General features: G+C 38.1%; 1 long non-coding RNA gene across 1 annotated transcript in view; it reads right to left on the bottom strand.

Annotated features, from left to right (window-relative positions):
• Nucleotides 1-4,420: 4,420 nt before the first annotated feature.
• LOC146767038 (uncharacterized) overlaps nt 4,421-20,811 on the bottom strand; it is a 98,518-nt gene continuing 82,127 nt past the window's right edge. Inside the window, exon 3 of the long non-coding RNA XR_014956277.1 lies at nt 4,421-20,772. This is a non-coding gene — a long non-coding RNA (uncharacterized LOC146767038). The remainder of the gene's footprint in view (nt 20,773-20,811) is intronic.

The following is a 20,811-nucleotide window of genomic DNA, read 5'->3' as shown; positions in this document are numbered from 1 at the left end:
GCAACAAGGATGTTAAACAAGCCCTTCAAAAGTTATCAGCAACAGCAGATGTTGGAGGCAAATCTTGCATAATTTCAACAGTGATCTGTTTTTTTAAGAAAACCAGAATTTAAAAAATTGAGTTTCTTTCCAAAACATGTCAAACTATTTGTTTATAGATAAAGTATTTACTGTGGAAAAACTTGACTTCATATTTTGACAAGAAATACAGAATGTATTCTGGTAGAATGTTTATCTACAAACTAGGTGGTAGATCTCACTAGATTTCTTCTGCAAATTTCTTCTGGCTTGTGGATTTGGGTTTGGGGATATTTTTCCCTAACAGTGTTACTCAATGTGTTTATGAAAAACAAAAATGAAAAGGCCAAAGTAAATCACAATAAAGACCTAAGTCTAACAAAGTGCTTCAGCAAGTCAAGATCTCGTTGGTTTTGATATGTAAAATTAATTTTTTAATTTCAGGATTTAAAATTTAGGTATGTGCACCAGGTGACTTGCAAAATCAAGGCCATATTTAGGGATGTTATCTGAACTGATTTGTTATTAGGATTTAACTTCTGTTGTGGGGATGGCTTGTGTCCTGTATGCCAGCTGTATTGTGTACAGGAGTCATCAATGCTGCCCTGTGGAGGAGATTGGCACCCATTTATGAAGTTTTTTACTAGTTAGCGTTTTGCAAAGTTTGTATGCATGAGGTGAAATCCCTGCCCTGTTGAGCCACACTACAAAGTACCCCAATGGAGTCCTCTGTTCAATTCTAAGACCAAATCCTTCTCTTCATGTTTTTGCTTTGAGTTGCTTTGTTACCTTCTCAGGAGACAAGAGTTTGTTAAATTTCCTTGGTGGCATTTTGATCTTAAAGTGCAGTTTCCTTCCAGATCTGCAGACTATTTTTAAGAGGGTAATGAAGCCCAAAGAAAAATGCCAAGCTTACTGTAGGCTGAAAGATTTTCTTGCAGGGGTACAGCATAACTGGAAGATGCTAAGAAATTTAAAATTCAAAAGTTGGCATCTGTTTGCCTTAAAGTGATCATATTCTTGTGGCTTCTTATAATATGGATCAACTGTATGGGAGCTGTACAGGAAAAGAATTGCATTCTGATTATGCTTTTACTTCCTCAGAAAAACCTTTCCTAGTAGCAGTTTACCTAATTCTACAGTACTGTGTGTTTCCAATCCTAGACTGCAGGCTGGCCCCAGGATGCTCAAAATTTGGCTGAGATTTGTTCCAAGCTTCAAAAAAAAAAAAAAAAATCTTTTCAGGAGATCTGCCCAGATTTTCTTAAAGGTGCTCCCATGTCCATCTTACTGTCTTGATTTTTATCTTTTTGTGATGACAGTTGAATTCAAGCAGCCTTGCTGAACTGGAATTCATTAGGTAAGGTTTATTGGTTTCCCCTCTCCAAATGGGACATTATTTGTGGTGTTAGGTGTGTCTAAACCTTTCTAACTGTTCATATGGCAGAGTAGAATGGATTCTCTGAAGCCTTCCCATTCCCCTTTGTTGGAGTCCAGAGCATCCCTCTGGCTGCCCGGGATGACTCGAGCCCCTGGCAAAGAGCCCAGGAACCTTGGCAGCAAATCAAAAACACCTGTGGATTGGATTTTAGCCCATGGGAGAGGCTGCTGATCTTATATGAGGAATTACAAGCAAAAAGGGTTTGGATAGTGTAATGGAGAAATTTACACAGGGTGGAAAAGTAGAATTTTGGGATTTTTTAAGAATGAAATTCAGGGGTACAAGAAGGAAGAATCTGGGCGTGCCCTAGCTTCTTCTTCCTTCTTCTTGTCCTCCATGTCTTGGTGTGATGGTGACATTTTTCTATTGGTTTAGGATAGGGACACCTTGTCCAACGTAGATTTTAGGTATTGGTATGGAATGTAAACATGGTACATGTAATTTTGGGTATATAATGTGGGAGCTGCCTGGGGTGGGAAGGAGACTGCCATGGCTTCTGTGCTAGCTGGACCTTGGCAGGTCAGAGAGAAAATATTATAGATTAGGAAAAATAAACACCCTTGAAAACTCAGCTTCACACATTCCAGACCTCTTCTTCAGTGGCTGGGCTGGGGAAAAAGGACTTTCACACTGCTGGGGTCTTGCCAAGTGACCCTGACACCCCTCAGCCCAGTGTGTCACAGCAACAGCACTCATTTTCACTTCTAAGAAACCAGGATTGCAAACAGGAAATTAAGACTACAAGGAAAAGAAACAGACTACAGGTTTGAATGAGGCAGAACAAGAGTGTCTAAGTCTGCTCCTCTTAGGGCTGTATTTTGGCACTCTGACTCTTGGCCAGCATATGTCCCTGTTCAACAGAAGGAATCATTCAAGCAATCTGTGCTAAGACTTGTCAAAGTCTAAATTAAAATGCAGCTATCTTATGCTGGCTTTTTTTTTTTTTTTGTCTAGGCTTTTACAGCATGTTTTCTGCTAGTAAATTAGAGAGTGTGGAGGCATTTATTTTGGTGATAATTGAGATTATTGATTATATATTTTACATCTTGTGCATCTTTTAATCTATGAAGTGAATGGGGTTTTTATCATTTGCGTCTTAAGGGAAAAAGAATCAGTTGATAACACGGCTTCCACAAAAGGACACTCCCTCTACCGTAATGGTCTTGTGAGACAAATGTAAATGTATTGCTCTTTCAGTTAATTGCATTTATGATCATGATTTTGTGTGTTTCATAACCTGCAAAATCTCCACTGAATGGTGTCAGAATTGCGTTCCATGGCTCTTAGCTGTATTGCATTTTATTGCAATCACCTCCATTATAAGAAAACCTCTTAATTATGCTCAAAATTCTTTGAAGTTGAGACAGTGCTGCAATGAGTCAAAATGTATATATGGTATTTTCCCAAATGGCACAAAAGTGAAAAGTACAAGGCGGTGTAGGAACATACAGTGCTATGTAACTTGGAAAGTTTAGTTATTTCGGGGAACAGAACTGTAGACTAGAATTCAGATATAAATTAAACTCCCTGTGCTGCAGCTGCCTAGTTGAGCGACCTTAGGGAATGCCCTTATTCTTCTCACACATTTTCCCCTTTGAAAAAATAAGAATAATGTGACTGCAGAGAGGCACAATGGTTAAATCATACTTTCCCTAAGTGCTTGGGGACCCCTAAGGAAGGGTGCGTATAATTTTTTTTTCATCATTTTAATCTTTTGAAGTGCGTGATTGTTGCTAACTTCTGTCAGTTTAGAGACATTTAGGTGTAGTAAAACTACAGATACAATTTTTCTAAATAGCAGTATTAATGATGTTTTGAATCTGCAGTTGTAAGGAAATGGGAAAAATTTAGGGTTGCAGGTGTAGTGATATCTATCACAGAATATCTGTGACAGAATTTCAAATATAGTCCCCAAGGAGAGATGCACAGGGTCTTCAAAGAGCTTTAGAATGAATACGACGAGCTGGTCTGCTTTGTTCACCTGGTTTCTTACATTTGTTCTTTGATCTTTTAATGTGCAAGGATTGGTATTTTAGTCTTAAATGCACTTTGGGTTATATTTGACTTTTAAGCTTGAAAAGTAACTACTTGAAAGAAAGCTTGTGTTTTTGTTGGCTTGTGGAGGGGCAGGTGAGAGAGGGAGGCTAAACATAAAAACTGTTTTCAAGAAATACTTGTGAGGTGCTGCAAAGCTGGCCATTACAAAAATCCTCATATTAGCTTAGCAAGAAGTGCTCCCTGTTGTTCAGAAAATTGCAACTTTTTGAAAGCACTCTGGCCTCAGAAAGCAGCCATAATAGCTAATCCTGACAGATGGTATTAAACACACAGGCAGCGAACCAACATGGTTTTGATACTTTACTCCCATTACAAGCTCTCTCAGTGCATGTCTCCTGGGTTAATTGCTTGAGCTCTCACAGAAGGAATCCTGGCTTCTGGTGCAGCAGCTTGTCACCAGGAGTGGTAGGAAATCACACAGGATTCTGAGCCTGGAGCCCGGGAATGTGTCACCCTGGAAACCGCTTGCACCTGCAGGAGTGAGTCATGAGCCCAGGAATCGCAGGGTGGTTTTTGGTAGTCTTCTGAGCATCACAAATTCTTCACTGACAAAGCCACAGGGAATAGAGGAGAGCTTTGTTCTGTCGTCTCAGCTGCTGGGTGGGCATGAGCAGGGGCACCTGCTCCCCTTGTCCGTGTCCCTCTGCAGGGTGACAGTGCACCAAGGGTCCACCTCCTTCTCTGCGCTTGCACTGTGGGTGCTGATCGCTGTGTCTGTGCTTGAAATACAGGAAAACAAGACAGAGCCTGTCAGTAACTACACTATTGCCTTTTTAAGGTTGTCAGGCACTTGTTAAAAAACAAACATGAAGACCTTGACTGCAGTTTAAGTCACCTCTCAAAAGTAAAGTGTATCATAGAATTCAGTCAGTACTACATTAATATTGATAAACCGGTCTTTTATTCTGCAAATAGCTTTCTAATCAGAATGGTATTTGTCCTCTTACAAAGCTCATTTGATTTGAGGAACAGGTGCTTATAAATTAGATAGCTTCAGTGACTTTAGAGTGGAACAGACAATTAACACCAGCTGAAGATTTGTGCTGGAAATTTTGCCAACCAGATATTGCTGTTTTGTAGCACCTTTCATCCATGTCTCACAGCGATTTGCAAACATTAAGTTTCATAGCACCCCTCTGATGTATGTAAGTGTTGTTAGTCTTAAAAATGTGTGAAATATTCATGACAAAACTGGAGGCATTCAGTGTTTACCCCCCCTCACAAACTCAAAAATATTAAGGAAATGCAAAGTTATTTGAGGTTATCTGCACTGGAAGTTTTCTCTTTTTCCTCTCTTTGCATATATCTGTTCACAGCCAAAATATCTATAATATTTGTGCATAGTCTTGTTGTTGTTCCAATTTTCATTAGGAGTAATTTGTTTTCTTCCACATAGTTGTTACATTTTAATTCTTTGCCCTTACTTTTTAGCCAATTCTAAGTAGCTGTCCACTGTAAGAAAATTGGGTAGGTGTCTCCTGTCCTTTGAGAAAACTACATCTTTGAGTAGAATTTATCTGGGTACATTTATTGCCAAACTGTAATGGGAGAAGGAGGCTCTATAGCAGGAGAACTTGCTCTTGTTTGATTCCACCACAGCTGCAGAGGATTTTCCTCTTTATACCACTATGGGTGTGTCAGCATCAGTAGCTGAGATGAATATTGAGGATTTGAAGTTGAATTTCCCCTCCCCATACTTCAAGTCATGCTACAGAGAAGTCACAAACCCAAAACCAGTATTTCTTTGGGATGAAGCTGAAATAAAAGGTGCACCCCAGCCACCAGTGCCATCAGCTCACAGACCATGGGACTTGGCAGTAGCTGTTTTGTTTCCCAGAACCACTTGTATTGCTCTGCACTCCTGGGGGCCTGCAAGTCCCAAATATGCCATTTTTTTGCCAACTCTGTCTCAGCTCCCTGATATTTTTAGGATGGCCAGAGTTTAAAGAGCCAATGCAGCTCTTTTTTGGGTCTCCTTCACTCCATGTGATAGGGAGGGGTGTCAGAGTTATTTGAGTGACTTTATTTATTTTTTATACTATTTTTTGTTGTTGTTGGAATATGTTTTATCTTACATTGAAATCTGATATGTTTACTCTCTGTGCCATTTAAGCACTGATATGTTTGGTTTAATAGGTAATTAAGATTGTTCTCTTTAAAACTAGTTTGCATGCTTTAGTGTGACTCTAAAATGGTTTGGGTTTTGCTGGTCTAACCATGGTGTAGCTAAACCACATGTAGTCCAGATTGTCAATTCTCTCTGTTTTAATATAGTTTTTCAGTATAATTGACTAAGCAGCAGGAAGAGGAAGTGATGGCTACTGAAAAAAGGTTTTATTGGAGCATTAGAACTGTCCACATTATTTTCTGGACTGGGATCTCACAAGTGGGTAGCGAAGGGGACTACAGTGAAACTAAGATCCAAGATACTGAATGATTCATTGCTTCCTATTTCTGCTGTAATCCATGTAATTTATCACAACTGTCTCTGTGAACTTTGTTCACTGTATTAGGGTCACAATGCCCTACACCCACTTCAAACAGCAGTACATGGGAGAGTTTTCTTTAGGAATAGTTGACTTTCCTAATAAAAACTAAGAAGAAAAGAAGTTATGGTCATTTCTATTTTTAGGACATTTTGCACTGTGTAAATCTTTTAAGCTGGGGAATGTCCCTTTAATATGCTATGTTATTCAATTCCTTTGCTACAGCTTTGAGGGTAGGAATTTGATTTAGTGTGCAGAACACAGAAACAGAACTCCAAAAGACCAGGAAAAAAATACAGTATTTTAGAAGTCTATTCTAATCTGTAGTTCAGTGTTGAAAGGAACCTCCCTACCTACATCATAAAGGAAATACTTTGACTGTTACTTTGATTTGCTTTCAGCAAATGGAATGATAATGAAATTTCACATCATCAGGCAGATTTACATTAGCTGTGGATGGCAGAGGAGGAAAAGGTGCTCTGCTGCCATGTGAACATATGTGATCATGCTATTTTTTAGCCCTTTGCTTAGATATCTAGTGGACGGAATTTGATGACTTAGCAGAATTTGGGAAACGTTTTTTGTCTTTGATAATTTACCAGTACTGCTTTCCTGTAATGCTAATACTCTGTATTTGCTAAGAAAATTCAGGCTTTGCACTAAGCCTGCAGTGGTAAAAATAACTTTTTAAAAAAAATCAATTTTATCATTTTCCTATTATTTATAGAGTGGTACTGAACTACTGTTCCTGAAAGGCTGCAAGCAGCTTTTTGGAACTAATTTGCAGATTTCCATGGTCAGAAAATTATGCACTTGCTGAGGTCATGTTTGAGCTTGGAATGGTCACACACTGCAGTTTCACAGTGTTTCTCACCAGGCACTTTGGGACTCTGGCTTGGACCTGTCTGTCTCTGTAAGGGACTCTGCAATGATGACTGAGCAGCATTTTCCCATCCTGGAGCTGCCAGGTGATTCTGCTGAGAAGGATATATGGGAAATTACAACAGTCCTTATCAAAGACCTAGGGACATTCTGCAGAAATGTTCTGCTGAATCACCCTGGTAACCAGCCCAAGTGCAAATCACAGTTCTGAAAAAAACAAAACAAAACAAAAAACCAACAAAAAATGCCCCCCAAAAAAACCAAACAAAAAAAACCCCCAAAAAACCAAAAACCTACTAAACACAAAAAAAAAACCCTCAAAAAACCCACAAAAAACAAAAACAAAAATCCAAAAAGTCAGGACAGAAGGGCAGGTGGTTCTCAAACAAGAAAGAAAGCCAACCTATCTAACCCAGCAGGCTCCAGTAGAATCTTGAGTATGTACAAGACAAGGAGAAAAATGGGGTGTTCTGTGACTGAACTTTTTGGAAGAGGAAGATGAAACAAGCTCGGATGCAACCTTCAGCTCCTTAGTGTATTGAAGAGGCTGTCACCCAGGCAAATATTAGGCAGAGAAAATCAAATATGTTTTGTATCTGTTTTTAAAGAGCAAGAAGACAGAAAATTTTAATTTCTAGTAAGGTCCACATGTGCAGTGTAATATTGTGTTGTACTATAATCATTAATTTAAGGAAGAGTGTTGTGTTTGAATCTAATCTAGTTAGGATCAGTTCCCTTTTTAGCTACTACTGTATTTTAAAAAGGCAATTTTTCAACCCTTTGCTAATGTAATTTATCACCTACATCCATGGCTCTGACAAGATACTGGCTCTTGTGTTATGCATAGTAATTGCTGCTGCCCTCTCTGAATTTGCTCTGTGTTTTTATAGCTGGGCTACTTCTGCTCCCAGATCTGCTTTTCTGGCAAGGATATTATAATGAAACACAAATGTCACAATTTTTCATCACATAGAACATATCCAGTCTGTGATTCTCTCTGTAAAATGAAGCATAAAAATACTTGGTATAAAGTGTGTTATATCCTCAAAATGAAAATGTAAAATTGATGTATTAACTGGGTAGGGCAATGACATGTAATAGGGTAACTCATTAGGGATCAGGTACAAAAAAATGTCAATCGGATCACTGAGTAAGCTACTTACCAGTGACTGCTGGATGCATAATTAAGGCAGATACTTTACAGACTTCAGTTAATGCAAGTTGATTACAAATACTTGGTATTTGAGAAGTTTGTTCACATAATAATTAATTTTATGCTTCTTTAGCTTTTTCAAGAAGAAAGGGCATAGCACTAACATAATTTAGACACAGCTCTAAACTCAGTTTTTCAGCCTGAGAATCTGTCTAATAAATCTTCCAAAGTTCAATATTTACCAATTATAATTTAAAGTTACAATTTAGTTTGAGAGGACTGAAAATTAAAACACAACTCAGCTTTGATACATTAGTAACTTAAAAGCCATCAGCCAGAGTAACTAGCATATAATCTCTCTTTATGGAAAATGTAACGATAAATCTATGAGATATAAATCTGTAGTATTTACCAAGACTTTGAGAGCATCTTTGGCAGAAATTTGATTGGAAAGCAATACTCATAGAAAGTATTTCATACAATGAGTCATACATAGAATAGTTCTTCACCTGAATATTTCTATTAATTACAAAAGCTCTGATAAATCCTGTGTATGTTCTTGAAATACATCTTTTAGAATTGAATGCAGAGTTCTTGATCATAGGGATAATAAGCAATTACAATTCTTTTGGAGCCTTACTATCTCAGATGCTTACAGAGAGAATTTTCAATCTCTTTTCTTATTGCTAAAAGTGAAGTTTCATGTTAGGGTGGCAAAATCCAGAAATTGCAATCTCATCATGAATATGGACATCCAGCTGGGATTTAAATCCCAGCAATGGAGCACAAAGGGTAATGTATTAAAGCTGAGTTCTCATTAGTGAATTGAACCTTGGCGTTGTGGTAGGTACAAAATGTCTATTTGTAACTAGCCAGAAATTAGAGCTGCAAGAGTAGAGGAAAATGAGCAAAGCTTCTGAAAATGTGGCCTTGAAAATTACAAACGTGTTTGTTCAGGAAGATACCTTTAATGATGTTCTTAAAACACCAGTCATGCCAGCTCATTTTCCTGCACTTCGGCTAATCAAGGTTACAACTATTTTAATCTCATTTTCTCTTGAATTTGGTGGCATAGACACGTATATTGGCCTAAAGACAGTTCTGTTTTTCAGAACCTTTAGTCTTCTAGTATTTATTACCTCTATGCTATGACAGAAAAAAAAATGTACTTAGCATAATGCAATTTTGTCTAAACAAGCATTTGTTTTTAATTTCTTTTGCCAAATGAGTCTACAGAATTGTGGCCACAAATCAATTAAAACTTAAAAGTTGACATATGAAGTAGGTGTATGTATATTTGCCAGCCCACACTGTATCTTGTAAATGAGGAAAGTTTTCAAGCCCACTACATTTATGGGAATATTCACTTCATTTTTCTGTATTGTCAGCTTAGGCCGCTGACTTCTGTAAACTTGGTTCAAAATAATTGCTCTCTTCAGAACTACAGCCATTGCTCATTGTCTGACAAGGCAGTCAACACAGACAGCTGGACCATCCAAAGGAAGAAGAAGCAATAAAAAATAAAAAATTGCAGGTTCTTGGAAATTTTTCCTGTGCAGCTCAGCTCAGGAAATTAATAGTTTCACAGGTAGGAAAAGAGTATTTTGTCCTCAAACTATATGAATGCAAATGATCTTCTAGCATATATAGAAATTATGGATATAATCTTGTAAATCAATAGCTACAAATCCAAACTGAAAATAGTTTACTATTTTGATCTCCCCACAGGGAAAAAGAGGGAATCCAAGCAGCTATGCCTGAAATGTCAAATCTGGAAACACAGGTGAGAGCTGATATCTGTGCATCGATTGCAGGGTGCAGTCTAGTACTGGTCTGTTTTGACATGTGGCCAATTGTGGCTTTTAGGAACAAGTGGAAAAAAACAAACAAACCTCACATGTGTCTCATCTGTCACCATGTTAATTAGTGTGTAATTTATCTACTACACACAACTCCTCCAAGTGAGGAGGCTTTTCTCAAGATCCCTTCTGATGCAGAGGGCAGTGCTGTGCACAGAATGGTGCAAGTGAAGTTGTGACAAAATTCAACCCTTTTAATCTTTGAAGACCTCTGTCACTGATGCTCTGTAAAATGCTAAAAAAAAGATTCTGTTATCAAGTTGCTTTTCTACAGCTGGAGGTAGTGGAGTTTTTAAGGATTTATGCTGTTGTTTACTGCCTGTGAAATAAAACTTATCAGTGTTTATTTATTTCCTTGTGGCTGAGACAGTAAAGAAGCATTTGGCTTCCCATCTTTCCAGAATGGACAACCTTGGCTGAATGATTCAGGCGGATATACTTATTTTTGTTCAATAAATAACTGAATTACTGATCCGTAAACCAGGTCCTGACCACTTGTTCCGTTGTATTTCAAGTGCAGTGTCAAACCAAGATACTGATTGCTACCTGAGGATTGGCCAGTTCACTTTGCAAAACTAGTCTTGAATTGATACTGGTGGCACTGTTATTTTCACTGTTTTGTAAAATTACAAACAAAGATATGAGTGATGGTCTATGGTGTTATTTAAAGCTGTTGATAATTAAGTTCTAAAATTCTGCGTACTTAGTGTATTCCACCTCATTCTGGTGTGTCAGTAAATTTTTAAGAAGAGAAAGAGAGGATCTTCATTTGAGAAGGAATTTGAATTGGATGCCAGTTTGGTGACATGCCTAAGCATTGAACTGGGCTTGACAGCTGTATCTAGTGTCATCTTTGGTATGTCACATCTCAGGGGAAAGAAATCCATATATTTTGATGGGGAACTTGCACTTGATTGTGGGTATGATGACACAAAATTAGTTAAATAGATTTACTGTGGATTTCATCAGAGTGAACAAGATAAAATCTGGCCCTGAGCCTACCAAATGTTCCAGAACTGCCCACATCCTATGAGATGTGGTACTGTTTTCACTGTATTTGATGAATTTATGCAATAATAAACTTCCCGCTTCAGAGAAATCTTTTTTGAGCTCTTCTTTATGAAGTGCAAAGGTACTCTCCCTGCCTCATTATCCAGAGCCCATTCACAATGTGTGAAGTTATGACATTTTATTCTTTATGTAAATGTATTATAGGGAAGTAAAGCAAATAAAAAGGTATTGAGAAGATGAGCTTTGATGGTACTGTAGAAGGAATGCAGTATTTCAGTGAAACAAGTGACAGCCAGTAGTGCTGCCCTGTTTAATCTTTTCAAACACATTTTGCATTTAATTCTAATGCTCTGCATTATTCATGTATAATATGCCTGTTGATAACAGGTTTATTTAAAACTCATTTAAAGTTATAAAAAAAATGAGATTTGCATAGAAAAAGTCTTTGGAACTTTGTATTTTCTCCTTTTCCCAACACTCAATGTACACAACAAAAAGCTAATGTGGTAGATGTCCATCAAACTTCTCTTGGCATTACTTGTCAGTATTTCTCAAAAACTTCTATGTGAAGGAAGCGGGCAGGGAATCCAGGCTGCCATCACCAAGGCTGGGAGCCTGAGGCAGTCCTAGCTGCCCTTATTGGGAATGGCTGCCATGAAGAAGGGCTTCAGCATGCTGGAGAGGCCCCATGCTCCAGTGATTGTTATTTCTGGGCAGAGGTTTGGGGTTTGTGGAGGTGCCAGGCCTGGAGGGGGTGGCTGTCAGCTGGTGAGCAGAGCAGCACCTGCCCAAATCACCCTTGTGCTTCTGTGGATCCCCTCTGGCAGTAGCAATGTAGCTTTGTTCCCTCCTGCTCATCTAGGTTTTGGCTGTATTCCTAATTCTGCCCAGGAGGAGGAATTTGAGTAACAGTTGTTAAAAATTTGGGGATGTGGATACCTGCCCATTTGACACTGGGGCAAAAAGCAGGAATAAACCATGAGGTATGTTAGTCATGCCTAAGTGTCTAATAGCCTTTTCCTTGCTACTGCTCTGCAATAAATCTTCCATTATTCATTGTGTTATTTACACTCTAGTATATGCTACAGTATGAAGCTGTTTTGTTGAAAACACTGTAACCTTTTTAACCTGCTTGCCTTTCCTACTTATAGTTTTTATGATTTTTCTGTGATACAACAGGAAGCAATGGTTGCCACAGGAACTGCAGTTTTGAACAAGCAGACATGTAGTTGTCACTTTGCCATCCGAGGGCAGAGGGACAGCACAGGCACTTCCATGAGGGACAGGGGCCATTCTGTCCCTGCAGTCCAGACATCAGTTTTCTAGACACATCTTTCTTGTTATACCATGGTTTTGGGGTAATTTTTGCTGCATGCTTTCTGGAGGTCACAGCATTAGATGTTGTCAGCTGGCTTCAAGGAGTAAATGTTTTACTTTTGAAATTAGATGGGAATTTGTGAGTGCTCTGCTGGCAGCAGAGGTGTTTTGAAGGTGGTGTCTCCAGACTAACAGGCACAGCACTCTGGGACCTTGCAGTAGGTCAGCTGTAAAAAGCCAGGCATTTCTCACACACTTGGAATCCAGCTGTTGACATCAGGACTTCACTGAATCACGAAGCAAGTGAGTCCTGGGCTGTTGGCATTTAGCTGGGTGAACACCTGTGGGCTGAAGGAGGAGAGGTCAATATGCCATGAATGCTTCTTCTTCTTCCTGGGAAACCATTTTCTGTATTGCCTGTGAAATGCATGTCCCTTTCTTCTCCACCTCCATAATTTGGGATGATCACAGCTCCCTCAGTGATCCTACCTTTACAGTTTGATATTAGCAGCTGGGAGTACATCCTAAATCTACCTGCTTTGTTTCCTCAGCTTGCTGCCAGAGAGAAATCATTCCTCACCATTTTGAAGAGAGGGGTTCTCTTCATTTTCCTCTGTAGCCTGCTGATCTCAGTGAAGAAATGAAACAACTCCCCTTTAGCAGTCCATAATGGCCACAGTGAAGGAGGAAATAATTTAAGGAGAGAACAAAGCTGGGAAGGACAGCAATGTGTTTGAAGGGGTGTGGAGAGGGGAAAGACAAAAATCTTTTCCTGTTATTACTAAGTCAACTCAAGCAAGTGTTTCTTTGGCACGTACCTTTTCCAATTGACATGTTGCAGATTTTATTACAATTTCCCCACTTTTGTATTTTTAAAACAATGTATATACAACCAGTTATAACAGCTAGTTCTTTTCACTGTTTGGCTTGCAAAGCAGAAATTGTCAAATTAAAATAATTTCTTGTTTGATGATTTTTTATAAGTTATTTTTAGAAAAACATGCTATTCCAGAAGTAGAACAAAAAAGACCAACTAGCTGTGGGGTAAAAAATACAGCTATTACACAGGTTGGACTGAAACAACCTCTGCAGTACAAATTGAATTTATCAGTCCTGGAAAGTAGGGGTTGTGAACCAAAGTTAATGAAAAGTCAAGAACTCATTCCATGTGAGGCTGCTTAAGAGCAAGCATTGAATCTCTAAAGAAAGGACTAGGATGGCTTAATAATGTAAAGTGTATTCTTGGATAAAAAAATCAGCTGAAGAACTGGGTAGATTTCAGCCAGCCAAATGTTTCTATGCCATGGCTTTGGTATATTTCCATACTAGTCATGGCTTTATAATATGTTAGGTCATAAAAAAGGTGATTTATCTTTGGTTGTGCATGGTGACTGCCAATTTGTTGCATGAAGCTGTTTTAATTATCTGCCCAGACAACTAAAAGAGACATTACAAATCTTAAGGGAATAGCAGACACTTTTGAAATTAGATTGCTGTCACTTGTACAATATCTGACCTGCTGTCTGTCTTGTGAGGTGAAGCAGTTGAGTAGTTGCTAATGTAAAAGTGAAAGAATGGAAAGAAGTGGTATCATACATATCTATTATTGAAGATTCTGATTTACTTTCTTAATGGAATTTTCCCATCTTAACATCATGTTCCAACTGTTGAGCTGTGCAATAAGTCTTATACAATTAAAAGCATTTTAAAATTAATACATTAAATAAAGAGGGTGTGTGTCATCACACAATTAATACATAAAGAGGGTTTGTGCCATCTTTTTAATATAGCATAAGATCTTTTTGATACTGTTCACTACTAAATTTTTTCTCATGTTAATTTATGCATTTAGCTTTCATCTCTGAAGAACCCCATTATAAGTGACTTAATACACAGTGCATCTGCCATTAATATACTATAGTGTACCTCAAATTTTTCCTTTCTGATAAATCAGGACTGCATAAAAATGACAGTTATATATATATAGAAGTTTGCTAGGCAAAGAGCCCAAGAACCTTTGAGCCAAGGGGCAGGAATAAAGATACTGTCAATAAATGAATATATAAGGTGACTAAGAAAAGCACTTAAAGGTTTGATAAATCCAGAAGCCAGCCTTGGGAACCAATGATAATGCAGGAGGTGCCTTGCAGTGAATGAAAGTGATGATGATGATGTGGAGAATGAAAAATGCTTTAAGGGACTTTTGTCTTAGAGATTAAATTGGTTTCCTTTTTCTGAAGTATTTGGAAAGGCTGAGGTGGTTGGTTCTGAAATAGGAATTGAAGAAGAATCTTAGTCTTGATACCTCTTCTCCAGAAGAAAAAAGATGGCAAGGCACCAGAAAGTGATGCCGTCACACAAAATTTACAGAAAGACATAGTTTATCATTATTGTTCTGTGAATAACCAAGTACATACAGAAAATATCTACTAAATGACCCAAACAGGTTGGTCCTAAATCAGTGTTTCTTGCAGTTCTTTACAGAAATTAGGTAGCTTGTCCACATTCCTCTGGCAGCCCTGCAAAGTCAGGAGTGCAGGGTAGAGGTAATGTATTTTTTATGAGAGTTAAAATATTCATAGACAGCAGCTGAGCTGGTGGAGACAGCAAACTGCTCTCACTTGGGAATCTGCCAGATGGGCAGGGAAAAGCCCAGGCCAGCAGCAGGTGCCAGGGTTCCTGCCCTTCCTGGGCTGGTGCCAGCCCTTCGTGTCTGGGTGGGAGTTTCTGCTGCCTCGGGGGCTGGATGGGTTCTCACCTTCCTGATGTCAAACCTGGCAGTGTGTGTGTGCTTCACAGGCACCCAGTGTACCTCCCAGCTGATGTGCTAACCACATTTATGTTGAGTTTTTTGTCCTGAGTTTGGGGCTTTCGAGTGGAGGGAGCAAATTATGGATGGTGGGATATGGCAAGAAATCTTTTATTTAGCTTTAATTCTAGGCAAGATAACTACTTTGGGGTTTAAACCAACCCTTCAGGATTTTCTGCCTTCTGTAATGTCCTTCATCATAGAAGTTTCCATTGCTCTTAAATTATTTTTTTGAGTTTAAAAATGCACACAATTTTGGTGTGGCTTGTCATGTCATTGTGCTATCTGGCTAGCAAATGTTTTAACTCAAGGGCTTATTCTAAATGTGAAGTTCTTTTTTTCAGCATCAGTTTCTGGTGGCTGGTATATTGCTGTTGGTTAATTGGGTAGCATATAGAAGGACTCTGGGACAAAAATGCACATCTTTTAGAAAGAAAACACAGATCTAAACCTATTTCCCTATGCCATGGCATAGATTCAGACAGCTGGTTTTATCTGTTCTTTGATAGAATAAATAAGGATGAATTCATAAAGCAGTACCTGGGTATATTAGGGGATCCATTCCTTTTTGTATGATGCTAAATAAATAAGTCAATGTCTGATACTGATTAATATTTTTACTTGTCTCTTGCCATGCTCTGACAAAGCAGCTGCTGGTGGCAGTTTTCTAAAAGGGTGCCTTGGAGTGGGGTTTTTGTAAAGTGAATTTAAAAAAATCTAGAATGCTCTCCAAAAGTCTATTTTTTTAGATTGGTAGAGTAGAGACAAAGTAATATTGTTACTTTTTTTCTTTTAGAGGTAAGAAACTTGGTTTTATTGAGACAAGCCATTTTCCAGTGTCACACATTATCAAGGAACTGAAATGTGCTCTGAAGTTCAGTTCCATGGGTTAAAGCAGCTTTCTGCCATGGGACACCAGCCAGTCCTTTGCTATCCTTGTGTTTACTTAAAAGCCTTTCTGTAACCCTGTGTACCTGTATTCAGGGGTGCTCCTGAATGCCCTTCAAGGGAACTAATTGTACTTACCTAAACAAAGAGCTCTACTGATAATATTCCCCTGTATTATAGGGATAAAGTGCTTCTAAATGAACCACACAAGGAGAGTTTAGAATTCTCTTTGCCATGATTTTAATCAAATGATTACTTTCAGTTTTGCGATATTTGCTATCTTGTTCCATAATAAATGGTATTAAGCCAATGTAAATAAAATAATTGCTGAGCCAAGGTTTATTTCACTAGACAATGCATGTATGATTAAAGTCCAACTTTGTTACATTTGCTTTTTAGACATTAGTTTTAAATAGATGTTTTCTAATTAGTATAAACTAATTTATCATTCATGTATAGTACCCTATAAATAAGGTGGACTAACCCTGTGATTAACTGAAATATTGTTGAAGAATAGCCTAGTGTCAAATGGATTTTCCTCTTTTTTAAGACCAGGTATTGTTCAAGGGAGTGGTTTCTGGTAGCTCTATTGAATACAAATTGCAAAAAAAGCTACAAGCTATAGATACTGATCTTAACTTTCAAAGCAAGGATTCAGTGTTCAGGAAAGTCGCTGGAATAGCAATTCTACAGGCTTTGTTGCACAACCTGGTTTAAAATAGGAGCCAGCCTTTCAAGTTTCTCCTCTTTGTTGTGCCTGTGTTCTTTGTAAATAAATTGAAGGAAAGACTCAAGTATGAGAATAGCTGTTTCTCATTACTATCCCTTTATTGGCCTTTCTGGCAATGAAACACACTGGTTTGAGATACTGATACTTCCAGTCAGCAGGTGTGTGTGTGCATGTGTATGTGATTGACCCAACTCACAGCTTCCTTAATGTCCTGGTAACCAAATTCCATTTGTCAGTGTCATCTAGATTTGTCCTGAAGGTTCAGCTGTAAAACTTTCTAGTCTCTTTAGTCCCTTGAAGAAACTCTGCTTAACAAGAGTAAGAACTTTCCATTCAAAAGCAAACTTCCTGGAGAAGTATTACTCAGAGTGACATAAGATTATTATGGAAAATGTAGGAAGTTGCAGCAGAGCAAATACTAAGCCCATGTTATAGAATGACAAGATGAATAATTTATATATACATGTATGTGTGTTTTTAAAAATCTGTTCCTTTTGTGCCTCTGGAATCTGCAAAGCTGCTGTTGCAGTTATGTGTCTTACCACACGTCCATTGGAGACAACACTGGTTTGGTCTGGTTTGTTCATTAAAGGGAATTCACTGACTTGGACACATAATTTAAAGTTTAGCTATCAATGAATGGCTCAAAAGCCACTGTGGTAGAGCAAGAGGCAGCTTGTGCTTGTACCATCACTTTCATTGCAAAGAGCAGGTGACTTTCTTGGAGATTTCCATTGCTTTCTGTAATTTCTGCCTCTCTCTATGGTAATGTTCCTGTGGCTGAGTCGTTCATTGAGACAAAGGGCACACACATCACCTGTGCCTGCTCTTGGGGCAGCTGCAGCGTTCTCTCTCTGTTTCTCTTTGGGTTTCCATAGTGCTTTGTGTGTGTAAACTGACAGCAAGTGCTGTTTGTGGAGGATATCGCAGTCAAGTTAGGTAATACTTTGATATATAGTGCTCTTTAAAACAAATGTGGGAACTTTGGCTTCAAAACAAGAAATGTGAATGCTTTATCCTTCCACCCTTTTGCTTGTGCAGATAGATGCATGCTGTATTTCTTACATAGGTTGAAAGAAGGTACTTGAAAAAAGAGAGGAGGTCATTTGAATAAATATCTTCATCAATTTTATTCCTCAGACTCTTTGATTTCTCTTTGGTAGTGGTGTTCATGCCACTGCATGTCTACTGCTGTTGCTGTTCTGATCAGGATGCCTTTCAAAGCTCAAAATACTTCCTCAGTGTTTAGCCAACGAGTTAAGTGAGAATGGTTCAGAGAGTGAAAGAGAGATGATGTCACTGCAGAAGATCCTCTATTTACTTCTATTTATTTGTATCTTTGCACATGTGTAACCATTTCTTGTGTGTCTGTATATATATATCCTTTAAAGAAGGGCAGCTAGCATATATCAATGTATATTGACACTATCAATATGTATTTATACTAATACATATGTTTATGCCCGAGTAGAGAAGCTCCTCATTAGTATCAACATTTGGTCTAATCAGAATTTAAATCTCCAGCAGATAAGGCAGGTATAGGGTGAAATATTTTCCCGTGGGATTCTAGATATTTCTTTCCTGGCAACTGGCTTCTAAATACTGGCATTTGATGATATCAGCCAGTTAAAAAACCCCAAATAGTAAGGTCTTCACACATACTGTTTTGCCCATGGGACTTACAAATTCTTCATACTGAAAAGATTCAGGAGTGTCCAAAGGTAATTGATTCACCCAAAGTCAAAGACACCATCCTTTCCTGATGGATATATTTTCATGGGGGACCTGTGGGAGTTCCTCTAGATCCCCCTGCAGCCTATCAATTACATTAAGTAACTGATCTTGCTTAATGTAGGGGTATCACTCCTTTTTCATGTGACCTGTCAGGATGAAGTTCACAGCTGCTAAAGATATATCTTGCAAGATCAGGCCCTCTACTAGTGCTAGATGAGTCATGGAAATCAGAAAAAAAAATGATGTGCTACTTAGGTTAGTTCTACCTGGAATGGAGTGAAAGCTGTCACTCTTATTATAGGACTTGGAAGCACAGTTATGCCTAATATTTGTCTCAGAAGTCCCATTTATGAGTAATTCCTTTTCACTGATCAGGCAGTCTGGCATGTACAAGCACTCGGTGCCTACCCACCCACACTTTGTCCTTTCTGTCTTCATCTGAAATATTCCACTCTGGGGCTCAGTAATACAAATTTGATGAACAAATGATATGCTGCAAGAGGGAAAATATAATATGAAGTAAATTAGTTGGTTGCTGCTGCTTTCCAAGTGCCTGAGCTCTTAGAACAACTCATAAAACCAGAGATTTTCAGTTTTCTTTTAGCGTTTTCCAGCTCTTTATGTTAAACTATATGAACTCTTATTCAAAGTATTGGTGTGGTAAAACTCTTTTATTCCATTGAAGGAGAAAAATGGGAGAGGTATTACCAGTATATTATTAAAAATACAAACCCACCTAGCTCTTTCTAGAACTCTTCAACATTTACCATGTACACAGTACTGCTAATCATAACATAGGTTTGTACATTCTTTGAAGGCTTAATATATACTTTTTATTTTCCTGGCAATTACAAAAGCCTGAAAGACCCCATGGCATCAGGTGGGTTCCGAGTGTGAACTTTCTCTCTGCCTCAGGTGCATGCCATTAGTCTTTAGGTAAGATGCAGTGACCCAGAGCACCAATCAGGAGAAAATGTGGTGGTTGTTATTAATAGCAATAATTACAGCATGGTTATGCCATCTAGCTTGGGTCTACAAAGCTGTCTTCTGTGCTTTTCAGTGCCATAAAAAACACCTTTTCTGTTCTATGATCCTTTGCCAGTCAGTTTCCTGGTGCTGTATGTACAGAAGCTTGAGGATTTTTATGGCAGGAGAAGGAAGAAGTCCTTCAGGTTCAGGATAGGCTCTGCTGTGATTTCTTGTTTATGAAATGCTTCTTTCTGGAGAATAAGTGAGGTCAAAAATATTTTTCCACGGGAGGTTAAAATCCTGTGTTCAATATACCTGTAGAGAGCTGGTGATTGCTTTTCACAGTGTTCTGAAAGGAGAATTTGTCCCTGAAATTTTGAAGTTGAGAGGAGTAGAATTAAGACTTTGCCTAATTACTGCTACCTTTCAAAGGTCTATTTTAAGCTGTCTTACTTCAGCCTGAAACATGTGGTAATTTCCAAAAATGTAATTTAATCATATCTGATTGCTTGCTGGAATCTGCAATTAACTTAGGTGCAAGGGAATTAAAAATATTTGCCAGGTGCTTCATAATTTACTGGGAGCTGCCTGTGCCACATATGTTAAGTGTGTTGTTGGCTGTTTAAATTTATTGGCTAGAATATTTTAAGCTTGTAATTGAGAAATTTTTATTGCTTCCTTCCATTTCTATTCTTAGGATGACTCAGATATGAAATACCATGTAATTATATTCTGTATACTATCAAACTATCCTTTGCAATTATGCCACATTGTAGTTGTTCTTTTGAAATATTAGAAGCTACCTATCTTGGAAGTTATTTTTGGGATGCAATTGGTTGCTAAAGTAAAGATTAATTTTCAAGTAATTCTAGACATATGATGAATTAAAAAAACTTAATCTCATTTTTAAAAAGTAGTTCTCATGTTAGAAATCCTCTGAAATCCAATTCCATCAAAAAATGTAGAAGTGGTTTTAGAAAATAAATTTTTCCATAGGACTACATTTATGTCCTGTTTGAGAGTCAGTTCTTGCATCAGTTGTATAATTAAAAATGGGAAGATAATGGAAAAATTGGCCATCTGCCTGCAGGGAAATAAGTGACTTTGTATTTGGAGTGCATTTCTGAGATCCAGATTAGTACTCTAATCCCTCTCTGAAGCTCCCTTGCATTGCAGATTTCAGAATTGCAGGACAATCTCAGGAGACATAGACTTTGTTCTTCATTTAGTTCTAGAGTCTCATGAAGGTTGAATTTTGAACAAAAGTAAACCTCAGCTTAGTTCTTGGTTCAGAAATCCTGATTGTCACAAGTTTTCATACCTCACGATCTGGAAGAGGGGTTTCTGCTGTCTGACTTCTCTCATTTCCAGACTTGGAAAGATGCCCTCTCAGTGTCTGAAATTCCCTGGAAAATTACTGTGAAAAGAATTGTGAAGATAAATATTTTAACTGGAA

Source organism: Lonchura striata, chromosome 6, assembly GCF_050655825.1.
Source record: "Lonchura striata isolate lonStrDom1 chromosome 6, ASM5065582v1, whole genome shotgun sequence".
Lineage (NCBI taxonomy): Eukaryota > Metazoa > Chordata > Aves > Passeriformes > Estrildidae > Lonchura > Lonchura striata.
This window is presented reverse-complemented; position numbering and strand designations above follow the sequence as displayed.